Below are 19,253 nucleotides of genomic sequence, written 5' to 3' on the forward strand. Positions count from 1 at the left end.
GCTCATTTGCTCCAAACCATCCAAGAAAGCCTCAAAGAGAGAAAAGTGTGTAGTAGTCTCACAAAGTGTAAGGTCTTCTTAAGTGTCTTAATAAAAGTTTTGTTGTTTCCCATATAAAAGAGTCGTGTTCAACATCATCAAGGTTCTAAATAATGTAAGACGTGATTTGGGGCCACGTTGTTTGTAAGGCGTGACATAAGACGACAAATTTGTATATAATTAATATTTTTTTATGTATCTTCAACTATTATCTATTTTTATACACATTTATGAGTTAATGCGACGTTTTAGTAAAGCTTAACGGCAAGTACAAACTTTGGAGCCATGACGAGTTTTTTAGAATATATATATATATATATATATATATATATATATATATATATATATATATATATATATATATATATATATATATGTGTGTGTGTGTGTGTGTGTGTGTGTGTGAGAGAGAGAGAGAGAGAGAGAGAGAGAGAGAGTGAAATGACAACAATAATATGCTTACATATTAAGAACTACATATAATTTTTGCATATAATATTTTTTACAAAAATATTAAGTTTTAATTTTTGTAAAATGACTATACATAAACGAGTTTCGTGTTTGGTTGCTGCGGGACTTGTTAATAATTGAATCTGCTTGGTTGTGGGAAACATGTATTTACTTCCAACCACCAAAAGAGGACAAAATAACAACCGGTTTGGTGTTTAACATGTTTAATATTATGTAAGACGTTTTTTCGTAAAAAAAGAAAATTGAAATGATCTGAAAGTATCATATTGATCATGGAGATTCAACATGATTAGCAAGAAACATGTGTTTTTATACATGATGTTTTATTGTACTTTTTGCCTTAACGCTTGTTCTTACGTACTTTAGGTTCAATGTATACATAAACTGTATACATGACATCATATTGATTATCCGCTAAAGTCATACATATGGTGGCAGTTTTTACACGTTTTCGGAATAATAGTACATTAGAGGAATCAAGTTTAATAATAATATAGTTATTTTCAATTGAAATAAATTATAAAGAATATATTTATATTTTTCAGATCTACATTGATCGTATTATTCTTGTTTGAATTGAGCTGGACTAATTGAACGAGTAATTAATTATACCAAAATAACCAAAAATAAAAACATCATTTAATGGAATGAATATCAAAATTTTAAACGTTACTGTTTTTTATTATCTAACTTAATTGGGAATAAACAAAAAAAGTTAATGACTTAATTTAATAATTTTTTTTTTCTTAAATCTAAATGAGTATTTTAAGTAGTTTTGATTTTTTTTTTTCCTTTTCTTTTAAGATTTGAACTTTTATATCTGTCAGTTTACAATTATTTTTGTAAAAAAGTACCATACAAATCAAACTTACATTTTCCTGCTTTGAACTATCAAGAAGACAAGAACTACCAAATTTTCAAATCTAACTAATTTTTGTCAAACATTTAAAATAACGGACCAAATGAACATGATTATTACATGGAACAATATCATTCCCATAAAATGACTATTTTTTACGTACTCACTCAACTCCCACATAGGCACATATTGTAAATTTGCAATCCCATGAAATTCTATACCATCCCTTTTTTTTTATTAATAAAAATGGTCTTATCATTAAAAAAATGACTATTTTTTAAAGGGAAGTGATTCGTGTACAACATTTTTTACCGTACACAACAATTTATGCATTATAGAGTTGTATAGTATAATAATTTAAAAAATTAATTGTTATGTATGGAAAAAAATTGTTGTGTATAAATCATCTTTCTTTTCTAAATCTTTTTTAGAAGCTTCTGTTATGCAAGCTCTTATAAAAATAACTTTAATGTATGTATTAAATTTTAAATCGAATCTGGTGTTAAAATGATATATTAGGAAAAAGGTTTGCATAAAATGTTGTTAACTCTAATATAGGAACCAGTCTTTTTACACTAATCAATTTAAGTTTATACAATAAATTACTGCCGTTATTTAATTGTATTATTTTAAATTAAAACAAATTAATTTTACGAGATAATGTACGGTAAAACAAATTAATTTTACAAGATAATGTATGTTTTTTTTTTCTTTAATTTTTTGGTGTTAGTTTAGGGGAACTCATTTTCATTCAATCTTTTGTTCCGTTTTTTTAACCAAGATTACAGTGTAAATAAAACAAACGACATTAAGTGTATATAAATATTTTAATTTGACAATGTATTATTTTTTATTTCAAATTTGACACCGTATTTTTTCAATTTGTTACAATTCTAACAATTTGACCGGTCAATTAGCTTACTTGCTAATGCGATATGATGATGTATTAGTTTTGATGACGTGATATCCTGACATGATATGCTAACGTGTCAAAATTGATTTTTTTCCACAAAAGATACTAGTTTTTTTTTTTTTTTTTTTTTTTTTTTTTTTTTTTTTTTTTTGACATTAAACTTATTTATTTATTTATTCTCAATTTTGACACTCTTTTTATTCATTTTCTATTTGAACCTTATAAATATTTTTAATACATTTTAAACCTTATAAATAATTTTTTTTAAAAGCCATATTTTTTTTTGTAAATATAAGGTTATTATTATTATTACATTCAAACCATAATGGTATATATAAATATGTATTAGTTATAAAAAAAACCATATTTTATATTAATTACACAAGTTTAACATTATTTTGGAGGTTTGGAGGCGTGTAGTTAACTAAGGCTCAGATGTTAGGTTTGCAACCAGGAAAATTTTTACATCTAATATAATATTCATAATATTATTAGGAAATTTTTACATCTAATATAATATTGATAATATTATTAGGAACATCTTGAATCTCATGGTGTAACTCCCATTAAATCATATTTTCAGCTTAATTTTTTCAAAAATATTTATGAAGGATAAATATCGCCATTATTACATCTATTTTAGTATTCACATTAAATTTTGGTATTTGTTCTATATTTCACACCTCTTCTTTAATGCTTCAACTGAACGTTAGATGCGACATCAATATATAAACCTAATATAATTATTTAATCGTAAATAAAAATATGTGTAAAATCTACAATAAAAAATAAAATAAATAATATTTCATAAGTGGTAATTGATAAAATTTTGTTTTTTTCTTCGAAGTTTATGGGTAGTTTGGTTCTCATGATATAACTAAAATTATTTATACATAACATATGCTTTGAATGTAAAAAAACTTTGTATTTATATAAAAATATGAGTTTTAAATGAAAAAAATATATTTATATGGTTTAAAATGTAATAAAAAATATTTATATGGTTTTAGAAGGAAAATGGTCAGCAGTGAATAAAACTGAAAAAATAATGTTTGATTTAAAAAAAAAAAAAAAATAGAGTATCAAAATTGAAAAAAAAACCTTAGTGTCAAAATAATAATAATAACATAGTGTCTTTTGTGGAAAAAAAAATATCAATTTTTGACACGTCAGCATGTTATGTCAGCATGTCACGTCATCAAACCTACCGCGCCATCATGCCACATCAGCAAGTAATCGTGTTGACCAGTCAAGTGGTCAGAATTGTAATAAATTGGAAAACACAGTGTCAAATTTAAGACAAAAAAATAACACAATATCAAATTAAAATTTTTGATATAAACTTAGTGTCTTTTGTGCTATTTACCTATTATTATTATTATTATTATTATTATTATTATTATTATTATTATTATTATTATTATTATTATTATTATTATTATTTTAATTTTTTTTATTGAAATGGGAAAATAATGCAATGGTCCTACTATGTTTTGTAACTTTGCGCATTCATACCCTAAAGTTATTTTCTTTTCTTCTAAGGGAATAAAGTTGATGTCGATCTGTTTTTTTGGTCACTAGTCATTACGATCTAATATACCAGATTAATTAAGCCACATAAGCATTTAAAGTTGATGTGGCTTTACTCTCTATATGATTTGACATTTTTTTAGTTAAAAAAAAGAATAATAAAACTTGGGGCCCACCCATATCTCTCTCTCTCTCTCTATCTTTCTCTCATTCTCTCTCTCTCTCTCTCTACCTCTCTCTCCGATTTGCTGCAAAGAAACACCACCAGAGGTGGTTGTTTTTCCGGTGAGATCAAAGAGGCAACAACCTCATCCCTTTCTTCCGTCCCTATAGGTTGGACCATTAAAACGCCCCCTGAATTCGTTGTGATGTTGTTGTTGTCCTTGCTTTGTCTTCTTCGGTTTCAAGCGAGAAAACCTCCACCGGAGGGAGAGGGTTTCAAGACTTACAAAAAGTTACCAAAGGATGAACTTGTTCTTCTTTAAATGGAGGAAGAAGATAATGAATTGATTAAAGGAAAAGCCACACAAAGAAGTGTAGTAGGAGGTTGACCACCGGTTTTATGCCATTCTTTATAGTAGAGAGCAAACTGAATCGTACCTATATCCATATGATCTTTCATAAAGCCTGCTCAAATTGTTAATTTGTTTTTCTTGATCATTTGAGCAATCATCAGAAAGGTTTTCAATTTGTTTATGGTACCTAATTTTGATATGGAGGAGATGTGGAAGACAAAAATGCTTCCAAAAATCTGGTAGCAAGTGAGTTCGAGCTAACTGAGGCGAATCAAAAAACACTTGGAGTGCATGTCTTCCAAAGATTCCATCGTTCTTCTCAAGCTCGTAAATGATTAATAGATAAAGTTGAGCACAAGCAGAGAGATGTGAATTTGGAGTTCCACATGTTGTGCCATGTCTCGCTTCTTTCAAATTGAAAGCAACAATGATCATTAAAAGCCCAATTGAATTCGTCAATGCTTTCATCTTCAATTCCTTAATCGTCCCTGGATTATCAATTAACTTCTTAATACTCTCGGTCCCTAATTCCATATTAGCGAAAACCCCATTATCCGATAACAAATTGCTTCTCCTCACCAAACACGATTGACATTTGTTCCTTAACGAATCTTAGAAATCATTGTCTTTCAAGTACTTACCAACATACCCACTCAAAATCGAAATCCCATTATCCGAAAAACCTCATTATCCGATAACCTATTACTTCTCCCAAAGATCTTTACCCTGCTATCATCCTCGTGTTTCTTTTTCTCTCTCTATGTGTGTGTGTGTGTGCGAGAGAGGGGGGGGGGGTGGACCCTCATTTAATAAGAAAGGCTCTTATTTGGCATTTCATCTAGTAACATGGCAAATGGGTAACCGGTTTATCCCTTCAAAATTTCAAAAGGGATCTTTTGAACTCAACGAAAACAACTTTATTCCCTTAAAGGCAAGAAAATAATTTTAGCAATTGAATGCCCAAAGTCGCAAAACATAGTAGGGCTGTTGCGTCATTTTCCCTAAACTAAAACCAAAACTTTATCTATTCCTAATTATTTCGTTACTTGAGCTGGTTACCAACATGTAAAACCTTACATTTGTTCCCATTTTAAGCCTATAACTTTTTTTTTCCTCCAAAGTAAACTTAAGTTTGACATATTCCTTGTTATTTCTTTTTTGGAGTCGATTACCAACATATAACCCTATTATCCCTAACTCACATGCATCCTAAACACGACCACCTAAAAGAAGAGTTGATTCTAAAACCCTAAGGATAGCAGCTCGATCCGACAAGTTTCTAAAACCATGTTAGCAACTCCATGTGTTGGGTTGTGATAGTTATTACAAAATCAGATAAAGACGTAAATTGTAGAAACAAATTAAACAAAATACCATAAAACAATTATGGATCTATGTTTATTCAATTTTATACAACTAAGATTATAATACTAAAGGAAATATAGACGGTCACCTCAACTTATGGTCAACAATAAACGATAGAATTCAAAATAAAGTTCATCTACTGCATTCCTACCCATTGACATTAAACAAGCAAACCTTTCTCTTTGTGATCTAAGCAAACTTTATATGTTTCATCATTCATCTTGTCTAAATCCACTTCATCATGAGTTGTATAAGTTTGCTTTAGTATTTGTACATTTTTACACTGGTTGACAAGCTTGATCAAAATATTTGACCACAGTTACTTGTGTGGGGCTGATTTAGCAGAAAGAAAAGGTTGGAGATGAAAGGGATAAGAATGACATAATATCATCCACACTTAAATGCTTAATAGCCACAAATTGGGCTCCATTATGATTGGGTTTCGTCATCCAGTTTAACTTTCAATACCCACTACACTTTGGGCTCCAATGCCGAAAGCAAAAGCACAAATAATGTGATCTAGACATTTTATAGTACAAAGATGAATAACTTCATTAGAATTCTGCAAATTTTAACTTTAGCTTATATTAACTTATCCATTGAGTTAAGTACCATGATAAAAAAATCAAGATCGCTACAACTCAAAAAATAAAACAAAAATGACATCAACATTATATGGTACGATAAAACGAAATAAAAAGCTCATTAATAATTACAAAATTCCAAGAAAGAAAATTCAGAACCACTCAAAGATTAACCTTACTGGCAACTTGAATGCCAAGTTGGTCGACAAAAAGAACAAAAAATAAAATCCCAAACGATAGGTTGGTTCCATCCGATACCAGTCATCATTTTTTTCTTTCTTATGTCATTTGTCAAGTTTTTATTTGTTTTTCTATACTTTTCTTTTAATATAGTCCTTATTTTTTTTTTAATTTTTATTAAAAAATAAGTAATATATATATATATATATATATATATATATATATATATATATATATATATATATATATATATATATATATATATATATATATATATATATATATATATATATATATATATATATGGATCTATTGAGACACTCTCCAAGCTAAGATGTTAAGCTTACTCGGGACGAGCTTTATTCCAAGCCCACAAGTAACGTGTGTGGTGAAGGATAGAGATGTGAATATATTCACTTAATGATGCAACTATGAATAATCTTAAATTATCAAGAAACCAAGTCTAGTCTTCATGGAAGAGTTTGAGTGATTAATTTTTTTTTTTTTTTCTGAAATTGTAGGTTTTCTTGAGAGAGTACATGGTTTAGACATTAGCATCCAAACAATTTATTTTTTCTTTTAGCCATGGATGGATGTGTGAAACCACCAGCAGGTCCGTATAAATATTTCATTACAACTGTGGTCTATGTGCTGTTGTTAGAGGTCTTAAATTCCCACAATTATTTTCCCAATGGGGTAAGATTTTGAACCTTTAGACTTCCAATACTAAGCCCTCAATGCCCTTTGTAAGAAAGTACTTTATCCCTTGCAATACACATTATATTGTTTTCCAAATGTTCGCCCTAAAAGAACCCAGTTATTATTTTCTCTAAGTCTTTGAGCACTTTAATATGCACTTTGTATAAAGAGAGGAAGTAAGTGCCAAGATTTCCCAAAGATAGATCTGTAGAGCATTAGCCTTCCACCAGAGATGCAATCCTTTCCATTTAAATATTTTTCATTAGAATTTTTTAATAATCGGGTTCCAATGAACTGATAAGGAAATAAACACGCCAATAAACAGCCCTGAGTAATCAACGATGTTTTGTCAACAACACAACTGATTCTACAGGTTTACCCGATCTAATTATTGGATATTTTTCATAACTGAAACATAAACGCAAAAGCATAAACATTTTATCTTTATCTTGAATCTGGTTAAAACAAAAATTAAACAAGAAGAACGATTACATACCTCTTTTCTTTATGATTTCCGAATCGGATAACTAGGGTTTGGTTTTTCAGTTGATCTCAAGACACTCTTTAAAATCCCCCAACATAGAGACCAACAATTTTCATAGTGTAATTTTGTATGTTTGATTTGCTTCTCATCACATGTTTACATAGATGGAGATATAACGAAATGTGAGCGATATTAGAGACTTATGAGATATTGAGTCAAACCGAGAACTTAACCCACAAGATAAACATGATATATATATATATATATATATATATATATATATATATACAATTATTAATAAAATCGCTCCATCAATAATTTAAATAATTTTCATAATAAATATTAAATTAATGATAAAATTATTTATTTACATTTACTAATGGTCCTAAAATATCTAACAATCTTCCACCGGACCATGAATATATAAATGTATATATAATTGTATAAGCACTTTAATGGATTTTATCATAGTATTGGTACTCTTAAACAATCTTGTCCATCAATCATATTAGTATAGGATCAAAGCGGTATTCGTTACAATTTACATAACTAAACCCATTACTGGTCATATATACATGTATAATTAAATGACATAGATTAAACATGAATGTGTGGTTTTGAAATTAAGTAGGTTTCCTATGAGTTCCTATTGATCTTGAAGTGAGATCAAACTTCAAATGAATGCAAGTAATAACGGAATAAACTAAATCCTTAGTCTGTACAGAAAAACATAATTGTTCTTAAACAAAACACAAATTACCAATAAAACTCCCACTAAAACCAAATAACACACTAGTATGTTGAGTTTACTCATGAAATACCTAGGGATGTAATCCATTTGTGATCAGAATGAATAATCAAAATAAAGACGAGTCTAAAAGTGCTCCGTTTTCTCAAAACCTGTCATCTGTACCTGTCTACTGGTGACCTGAGAATACAAGTTATTTTGAAAGAGATGATCAACATTTAAGCCGGTGAGTTCATAAGTATTTAATGTCAAACTTGTATAAGTTTGAAGAAAAGTGTTTGTAAATGTTGTAAATGTCTGTAAATGTTTGTAATGAAAGTTTGTTGTAAATGTTTGTAGTAATTGTTTGAATCTCCTAGAAAATCCTATATTGTCTACTAAAATGTAGCCTTCTACCAAAACCCGAATGTTCTAAATGTTTGTTTCTTTGTAAAAGTGATTATTTTTCCCATGTGTGACTGTCATTACCAAAATTTAGTTTTACATTACCGTTTATGTGAGAAGATCACAATGTGAATGCAATGGGAAAATAATAAAGTACTGTAGTATTGCATATAGTGACTACTGTTCTACTAACTACCTTAAACCAATTATTAATTAAGGTATAATGTGATATGATTGTAACATTGCTTGATCAACTAGTAGAAAACACGACACTCGAAGACGTCAAAATGTTATGACATTTGTCACCCGTAGACCTGCAGGTCCTACTGTAGCTAGCAACAAGGTGTAGGATGGTCAATCCAGTATAGATCTATACACAAATTCACGCTCCCCCTCCAGGAGACTCTGGTTACAAAATGAGACACAACAGTATGATTCCATGCCACGAAGTTGTAACGCCCGGGTTTTCAGAGCTAAGCATTTTTGTCAATGTAATAGTCTAGGTCAACTATTGTAACTCTTTTTGAAGTAATAAATATGAAATATTTGAGTATTATGTGAATTATGTGTGTTTATGTGTTTATTATTTAATTATAAATGTATAATTAATAAAGAATAAAAATGAGCGTCAAAATTAAAGTGTGAGATAATCCCGATATCTCTACATAAAGTTGTAGAATATGTCTCAAGGTTTCCGTACATATAAAGAATACCGAAATCCGAGCTATAACGAAGAAGTTATGGCCCGCCGAAGTTTTACGACAAAACCGGCACGATACCGGGAGACGTAAATAGTGAATTTACGATAGAAGACTTTTTAGCCTTAGAAATCTAAACAAAAGTCGTAGAATATGTTAAACTAAGAACATCGATAAAAAGAACGCCCAAATCTGACTTCGTATGAAGAAGTTATGATTTTTCTAAGATTCGGCTTAGCAGTGCACGACCTGAAACTCGAATTTTAGTTCGAGCGGTTTTTGGCTTACGCAACGTAAATGAGAGTTGAAGATCTCATTAATAGGAAATCAACGGTAAAAAGACAGACAAAAACAGAGTCCGTATGTAGAAGTTATTAATTTTACGCAGACGTTTAACAGTATAATCTCCTTGTACTGTTAAATTTAAGATCGGTCGAGAATTAGCTGACGGTGTCAAAATGAAAGTTGTAGATCTTATTATTACCTACGCGTGGATATAAAGAACGTCAAAAACGGAGGTCGTATGTGAAAGTTACGGATTTTAGAAGTCGGAAGTGTGCTGTGCGAAAATGGGTGATGTGGCACAATCTTGGCCATTGCTTTCTCCCCAAGGCTTGCCACCAGATGGTGACATGTGGCACCAAGTTCAGCCACATTTCACCCTATAAATACCACCTCTCCCACCCTCATTTTCTTCACACCTTTCCCATTCTTTCTTCTCTTTACTCTCTCTCTCTCTCTAGAACCTCTCTCTAGTCCCGAAATCCCCCGAAAAACCTAGGGAACCTCCCTAGCACGAGGCGGAAGCCCCGGAGTGCTCGAAGGCTCTGAGAAGAAGAGCTTTTCGGCTCAGGAACGCTGCTCCAAGCAAAGCCCGGTTTTCTATAAAACCCGCTGTAAGTGAGCTACGCCTACGCTATTTTTAATATAACTTTTATTTAATTATAGTAACGTTATTAGGAACTTATAATAAATACTTGGGCTATTATTATGGGTTATATAAGTATTTTTTTGACGCTTATATAATAATAATAATAATAGCTAGACTATTAATTAGTCTCGACGAATAATAAACTAAACTCTAGTGGTAATAATACTAGGTTTCGTCGAAGAAAAATTCTTTTTAAGAAGCGAAGCGCTGTCTGAGTTCGGAATCACCACCTTTTCCAGTGAGTGCATAGTTACCTTCAACTTACACATAGATATGAAGTATTTTATATAAATTACGTGCTATGTGTGCATATTATCTGAATACTTGCTATCTATGCTAGATGAACGTTGTTATACATGTTTTCAATGATTTAAACTGTATATGTATTTTATATCTACGAAAATGTTGGGGTAAAACATGGGTAGATGTAATAGGTGATGTGTGATAAAATGATGAGAGGCCTCGATGTTGTTGTTGTTGATCCAGTCATCTAGCGGAGTATAGATGACGACCACGGACTCTTCTAGACAGTCCAGTGGAACACTAGCAGGTTCGCAACCTGTAGGTGTTGTGAACGATGTGTTCACCGGTGTACTCCATCCCCCACATGGTTGCCTATTAGGACATTTATTGCTGAGGAATCCCCTTAGCAGTAGTGTCCGTCCCGATGATAATCCTTAGGCTAGGTCCCTTATGATAGGTGTTTAGGGACGTAAAGTGAGGATAACGGGAACGGGTAATCGGGTTATTGTTGATTGATGAAATTAATAAACTTATTTATTGTGGGTTGAAAACCCTATGTGCTCACCAGGCTCCCAAGCCTGACCCACTCAGTTTTATGTATTACAGGTAGTGGCGCATGAGCATAGGTGTGATGTTTTGGACGAGGGATTACGGATATAGGCCTGTAGATATGAAATAATGTAGTAAGGCTTATATTGTACTGTTTATACTTTTGATCTGTACGAACATGACATCCCGAGTCTTTTAATGAATACATTTCTATGGAAATGCTTTTGATAAATCTTTATCATATTATTGTTTTGGGACAAATTCCGCAAACCATTTATTAAAAGATAACTCTGATTTTGAAATAAAGTATAAACAAAACCGGTCTTTTCTGGCCGTGATTTTGGGGATGTCACAGTTGGTATCAGAGCATTAGTTTAAGCGAACTAGGAATTTGTAGGATTTCTAGACTTAAACTTAGAATGCTAAGCGATGATTGTGAGGTGTGAGCACTAGCTTATTTTAGGAATTGTGCCTAAAATGCTTTTATGTGCTAAATGTTTTATGCATGATATGCTGTTATTTTGTTCGGGATCTATGGTCTGTTGCCGACCGGATCTGGAACCTTATGTGTTTAGGATTCTAAACGTACGACTACGATATTAGAACTAGCATGTAAACATGTCGGAGTGATAAGGACGATTTAAAACGTCTCTCCTAAATAAAGATCTAAATCCACCTTATTCGGTATATAGATCAAGATGGTAAGGACCCGTAGCGGAAACGTAAACGCAAATGGGAACGGACACCAACCCCCTGTGATCGAGCAAATACCAGTTGTGGAAGCCGCTGCCGGACCAATAACGATGGCCGGAGTGCAAGCGATGATCCAGGCAATGTTGGATCGTCAAATGGAGGAAACCAGGCGTTTGCTCCAGCAAAATCGAGAGGAAGCGACTATTCAGCTCGAACAGCCCGAGTTGAACGAAGGGCAGACTGAAGAAGGAAACTACAGTGGGACTATTGGTCAAGCCAACCCACCGATAGTTAGGCAAAACCACCAGGATGGAGGAAATGATGGACGTGGATGCAAATACAAGGATTTCATGGCATCCAAGCCACCGAGTCTATCCGGAAGCCCGACGCCGGTGGAAGTCATGAACTGGATCTCTGAGATGGAGACAATGTTTGAGAGTTGCGAGTGTAGCAATAGGCAGAAGACTGCTCTTGCAGTTCCTCTATTGAAATCTGGAGTACTAAGCTGGTGGAAGCTACTAGCTGATTCAATGCCCAAAGGTGAAGCAAGCAAGATGTCGTGGGAGGATTTTCTGGTACAGTTAAAGATGCAATACTGCTCTGAGTAGGATCTTCTGGAGATCAACAACGAATTCCAGAGTCTGAAGAAGGGGAGGATGAGCGTTACTGAATACGCTGCAAGCTTTACTGAGAAAATGAAGCTTGTTCCTCACCTCGTCCCAACTGAACTCTCCAAGGTTAACAAATTTGCCCTCGGATTACCAGCGGACTTCGGTCCAATGGTCAAGCAAACTACCACTCTGAAAGCTGCCATCTGGGCTGCTAAGAATGTGGAGACCCAGATACGAGAAAAGGGTCTGGAGAGAGTGGAAGTGGGAGAGAAACGGAAATTTGATGGATCCTCGAGGTCCGGTAAGAAAGGAAGATTCTCGAAGTCTGGTTCGAGAGGAGGAGGATCAGAAGCAAAGTGGTGTGACAAGTGCAAGAAGAAGCACTTTGGGAAGTGTGATGGAGGAGTCACTTGTTACAAATGCGGAAAGCCTGGGCACTATGCCAACGAATGCACCCTCAACCAGAAGGCCTGTTATGGGTGTTATGAAGAAGGGCACATTTTGAAGGACTGCCCGAAGAAGAAGGAGGCAGGAAGACCCAACATACCACCAAAGCCGAAGGCGAGAGCCTTCCAGATGACGCTCGAGGCTGCAAAGGAGGCAGCAGACGTCGCTTCAGGTACCTTTCTTGTAAATGGTTTACCTGCAAATATACTATTTGATTCCGGAGCCAATTACTCCTTTGTATCGCATAAATTTGGTGGAAGATTAGCATTGCCTGTAGAAAAACTAGATAATGCCCTGATTGTAGAAGTTGCCAGTGGCAAATTCGTACCTGTTAGTAATCGTATTAGGAACATCGTCATTAACCTAAACGGAAACGAATCCATGAGGAACTATTACCCATAGAGTTAAACGGTTTCGACATCGTTTTGGGTATGGATTGGCTTAGCGCCAACGATGCCGAGATATTATGCCGAAAGAAGATAGTTAGGATAAACCCACCCGGAAAGGAATCATTTATGGTGTACGGGGACAAACGCAGAGTGAATTCTGGAATCATCTCCTTGATGAAAGCCAGAAAATGTTTGTCCAAAGGATGTGCATCATACTTGGCATTCGTAATCGATGCTAAGAAGGAAAAGAAAGAGGTGCAGAATATACCGGTTGTGTGCGATTATCCGGAAGTCTTTCCCGAAGATCTTCCCGGATTACCACCTGATAGGCAAGTAGAATTTCGTATAGACTTATTACCAGGAACAACACCGATAGCAAAGGCACCTTACCGATTAGCACCGACGGAGATGAAGGAGCTCATGACGCAACTTCAGGAGCTGTTGGACAGCGGTTTCATTCGACCTAGTTCATCACCCTGGGGAGCTCCGGTGTTATTCGTGAAGAAGAAGGACGGAAGCATGAGGATGTGCATAGACTACCGAGAGCTGAATAAGGCAACGGTGAAGAACAAGTATCCATTGCCGAGGATTGATGACCTATTCGATCAGCTGCAAGGTTCAAGCTACTTCTCAAAGATCGATCTTAGGTCAGGATATCATCAGCTGAAAGTGAGAGAGCAGGATATTGAGAAGACTGCATTCAGAACAAGATATGGACACTACGAGTTCTTGGTTATGTCATTCGGACTAACCAATGCTCCCGCAGCATTCATGGATTTGATGAACAGGGTTTGTAAACCATTCCTCGATAAATCCGTGATAGTGTTCATCGACGACATTCTCATATACTCGAAAAGCCAGGAGGAGCACGACAAGCATCTACGAGAAGTGTTGGAGGTGTTAAAGAAGGAGAAGCTTTTTGCAAAGTTCTCCAAATGCGACTTTTGGATACGGGAAGTCCAATTCTTGGGTCATGTTGTTAACCAAGAGGGAATAATGGTTGATCCCGCCAAGATCGAGGCTGTAATGAAGTGGGAACGTCCGAAGAATCCCACGGAGATTCGAAGCTTTCTAGGATTAGCCGGATATTACCGACGATTTATCCAAGGCTTTTCTTCGATAGCTGCTCCATTAACAGCTTTGACCCATAAAGGAGCTACGTATACATGGAGTGAGAAACACGATGAGGCGTTCGAGAAGCTAAAGAAGAAGTTATGTGAAGCGCCGATACTTTCTCTACCCGATGGAGTCGAAGATTTCGCAGTTTATAGTGATGCATCTGGAGTCGGGTTAGGTTGTGTTCTGACCCAAAGAGAAAAGGTGATAGCATACGCATCTCGACAATTGAAAGAGCACGAAAAGAACTACCCCACTCATGATCTGGAGTTGGCAGCGGTAGTATTCGCCTTAAAGATATGGAGGCATTACCTCTACGGCACGAAGTGCAAGCTCTTCACTGATCATAAGAGTCTCCAGTATCTCTTTAATCAGAAGGAGTTGAACATGAGGCAACGACGCTGGCTAGAACTTCTCAAGGACTACGACTGTGAGATACTTTACCACCCAGGTAAAGCAAATATTGTTGCTGATGCTCTCAGTCGGAAAGTCAATCTTGAAAGAAGAAGGCCGAGAGCGTTAAGAATTGAAGTCGTCTCGATGATTGTGGAAAGTATCAGGAAAGCTCAAGAAGAAGCCTTAGAAAAGAATGACCGAAAGGAAGAACGTTTGGGAAAAACGTTAGTGTTCGGTACGAACAGTCGAGGACTGAAGGTATTCCAAGATCGAATTTGGGTACCTAAGACGGGAGGAATAAGAGATCTTCTAATGGAAGAAGCACACAAGACCATGTACTCGATTCATCCCGGTAGCACTAAAATGTATAGGGACCTAAAACCCTACTACTGGTGGCCGACGATGAAGCTCGATGTTGCGAAGTATGTGGCTGAGTGCGTAACATGTGCGAGGGTTAAGGCACAACATCAAAAACCGTATGGGAGTTTAGAACCCTTACCTGTACCCATGGGTAAATGGGAAGACATCACCATGGATTTTGTGACTAAACTGCCCAGAACGAAGAATGGTCACGACATGATTTGGGTAGTCGTGGATCGTTTCACCAAGAGTGCACACTTCATAGCAGCCAACGAGAAGTGGTCTATGGATAAGCTCGCAAATGCTTACGTGAAGGAAATTGTAAGACTTCACGGTGTCCCTCTTACTATTGTGTCAGATCGTGATAGTCGTTTCACATCGAGGTTTTGGAGGAGTCTACAAGAGGAGTTGGGTACAAAGTTGTGTTTGAGTACTGCTTACCATCTGCAAACTGATGGTCAGAGTGAAAGAACGATTCAGACGTTGGAAGATATGCTGAGAGCATGTACCCTCGAATTCCAAGGGAATTGGGACGAGCACTTACCTCTGGTAGAATTTTCCTACAACAATAGTTTTCACTCGAGCATCAAGATGGCTCCTTATCAAGCCTTGTATGGGCAGAAGGGTCGTACGCCGTCTTGTTGGCTTGAAGCCGGAGAGAAGCAGTTTATGGGCCCCGAGATAGTCCATGAGACTGCTGAGAAATTGAAGGTGATTAGGGAAAGAATGTTAGCAGCTCAGGATCGTCAGAAGAGCTATGCCAACAAGAAAAGACGACCGATAACCTTCGAAGTTGGGGATTCCGTTTTACTTAAAGTCTCACCGTGGAAGGGACTTATACGATTTGGGAAACGAGGAAAGTTGAGTCCAAGGTTTATTGGACCATTCAAAGTTCTTCAGAGGATTGGGAACCAAGCTTACAAGCTGGAATTGCCCGAAGAACTAGTGAGTGTTCTTGGTGAAAGTGAAGGAGACTTTCAAGTTCTCCCATGTGTGTACGGCCGTAAACTTGCAAACGCCTTGTTTGGTGAGTGTTCTTGGTGAAAGTGAAGGAGACTTGAAGATCTAAACAACACAAAGATAATTTCATGGATCCTTACTAGTTTAAGCAATGTATCAACAAGGAAAAGGAAGGAATACTTACTCTTTTGAAGATCAAGGTGAACACTTGATGAATGTTGAGAGAAAAATCCGAGTTCTTGAGTTGGAAGGGGGAAAAGTGGTGAATGAAGAAGGAATATCATACTTAAGGATGTGAGTTCATGGCCAAGGAGGTGTTTACGACCGTAAACTCCTTATGGTGGAGTTTCCGGCTTGTATGCTACACACTGAACTCTATATGATACTTCCTAAAACTTTATCCTTTAAGGTACTAGGCTTAAAACACTCAAACAGACCTTTAATAGGGCTAAAAGATAGCCAAAAACAAGTCTGACTTTGATTGAATTGAATGGATGTACAAGATAGAAATTTCGGGTTGTCACAAATAATATGCAGTCTTGTGACAAAATCATACAATAATATTCCAAAAATTGATGCCTCATAACATGCTACAAGTTTTACTACTATAGGGGAAGAAACTACTCAAGTCTATTCCATGAAATGGCTCATTATACATGTTATAAATATAGCTCGATATGGATTGGTAACTATCACACCCTAATAAAGCGGAAACACTAGGTGCAACGCTATAAAGGGTCTCCTTGCAAAAGTTAAAAGACAACACTAACCATAATATTAAAAAGATTTACAATTTACAATAAGCTTTGAACTATTTTAAAAAGAATTAGAATAAAATAAAAAAACAACACATGCATAATGCTTTTACAAGTGATGTGCCTCTAAGAGCCACTTACTAGATGATACCTGAAAAGCATATAAAACGAGGGTCAACTATGGAAATAGTTGTTGAGTTCTCAGGTTTATAACATCATTTTAAAATCATGGAAGTCCAAAATATTGATAAAGGTTTCCATAAGAAAAGTACGTTGCTAACATGAGCAATAAAGTCTGTTGCTAAAATGATGTAATAAAGTTTATTGTTAAAATGAGTATAAAGTCTATATAAATAGTAGTTTATTGCTAACATGAGAACCAAAGTCCGTTACCATCATGAGAAACAAGGTTAAATCTAACGATTCGTCTCATGATATTTCTTGGGTTCTTGATACCGGTTGTGGTTACCACATTTGTTCTAATGTGTGGGGACTAAGAAGAAATAGAGACGTGGAGTATGGAAGAATAAATCTAATCATGGGGAACAGAAGAGCATCGCCTGTGACCAAGATTGGAGTGTATTCTTTAGTGCTTAGGAATGGTTTATCTTTATATTTGAACAATTGTTGCTATTCGCCAGAAATGGCTAGAAACATCATTTCATTTCATGGTTTGTTTAGACAAGGTTTTAGATTTTCTTTTAATAATGAGAATGCTTCTATTTTGGCTTATCTAAATGGTGTCTTTTATTTTGAAGCAATACCGTGTAATGGAATTTATGAAACTGTTATGATTATAGATAACTTAGGAAATGATGTTTTATGCATGGATTCTTCCAATAGTATGGATAAGGCATCCTTATGGCATTGTCGTCTTGGACATGTTAACAAGAAACGCATAGCCCAACTCCAAAAGGATGGAGTGTTGGAGTCATTCGACCTTAAGGAAGATGACACATGCGAGTCTTGCTTACTTGGAAAGATGACCAAGTCACCCTTCGCTGGTACTTGTGAAAGGGGTGAGGGTCTATTGGACCTCATACATACCGATGTGTGTGGACCATTTAGATCAACCACGAAGGATGGAAACCGCTTCTACGTGACTTTTACCGATGACTATAGTAGATATGGGTATATCTATTTAATCAAGCAAAAGTCAGAAACATTTGAAAAGTTCAAAGAGTTCAAGAATGAAGTGGAGAATCAATTGGGTAGGAAAATCAAGATGCTTCGATCCGATCGAGGAGGAGAGTACTTAAGTCTTGAATTCCACGATTATCTCAAGGAGTGTGGAATAGTTTCACAATTGACACTGCCTAGGACACCGCAACTGAATGGTGTGGCAGAAAGGCGTAATCGAACCTTGTTGGACATGGTTCGCTCTATGATGAGTCGTGCTTCACTATCTATCTCTTTTTGGGGGTATGCCTTAGAGATTGCCACCCATATCCTTAACCGAGTCCCTACTAAGAAGGTTTCCAAAACACCTTACGAGATGTGGACAGGGAAAGCTCCCTCGTTAGCACATATCATGGTTTGGGGTTGCGAGGCTTTCGTAAGATGAGATACTCACGACAAGCTCGAACCTCGTAGTGAGCGATGTATTTTCATCGGCTACCCGCAAAAATCCTTTGGATATCTCTTCTGTAGACCGAAGGACAATGTTGTCTTTGTTGCGAGGAGAGGAGTTTTCCAAGAGCGAGAAATCATAGGCCGAGGAGATAGTGGGAGGCAAATTGAGCTTGAAGAGATTCAAGAGTCGATAAATGAAGGAACCTCTACTGCTGGAACTCAACCCAAGGCGGAAACTCCGGTTGAACCGATTGACGTATCATTACCTCTTAGATGTTCCGAAAGAGTTAGAGTTCAACCCCAGTTGTATGGTTTTCATATTACTACCGAAGGGGACACGTATATTAGTGATAGTAAACTAATAAACCTTGATGAATGTAATAGCTATAAGGAAGCCATGGCAGGCCCGGAGTCTGCAAAATGGAAAGAGGCAATGGATAGCAAAATCCAATCCATGTATGATAACCAAGTTTGGAATTTGGTTGATAATGTGCCTGGACGTAAGACCGTTGGGTGCAAATAGATCTTCAAGAAGAAGACCGACGTGGATGGAAAAGTACACATGTATAAGGCGCGATTGGTTGCGAAGGGCTTTACTCAAACTCCCGGAGTTAACTATGATGAGACCTTCTCACCAGTTGCAAAGATAAAGTCTATTAGAGTGATGCTAGCTATTGCCGCATTTCATGATTATAAGATTTGGCAAATGGATGTCAAGACCGCTTTCCTTAACGGGAAGTTGGCTGAGGATGTTTACATGGC

Source organism: Lactuca saligna, chromosome 4 (assembly GCF_052625555.1).
Source record: "Lactuca saligna cultivar CGN05327 chromosome 4, ASM5262555v1, whole genome shotgun sequence".
Classification (NCBI taxonomy): Eukaryota; Viridiplantae; Streptophyta; class Magnoliopsida; order Asterales; family Asteraceae; genus Lactuca; species Lactuca saligna.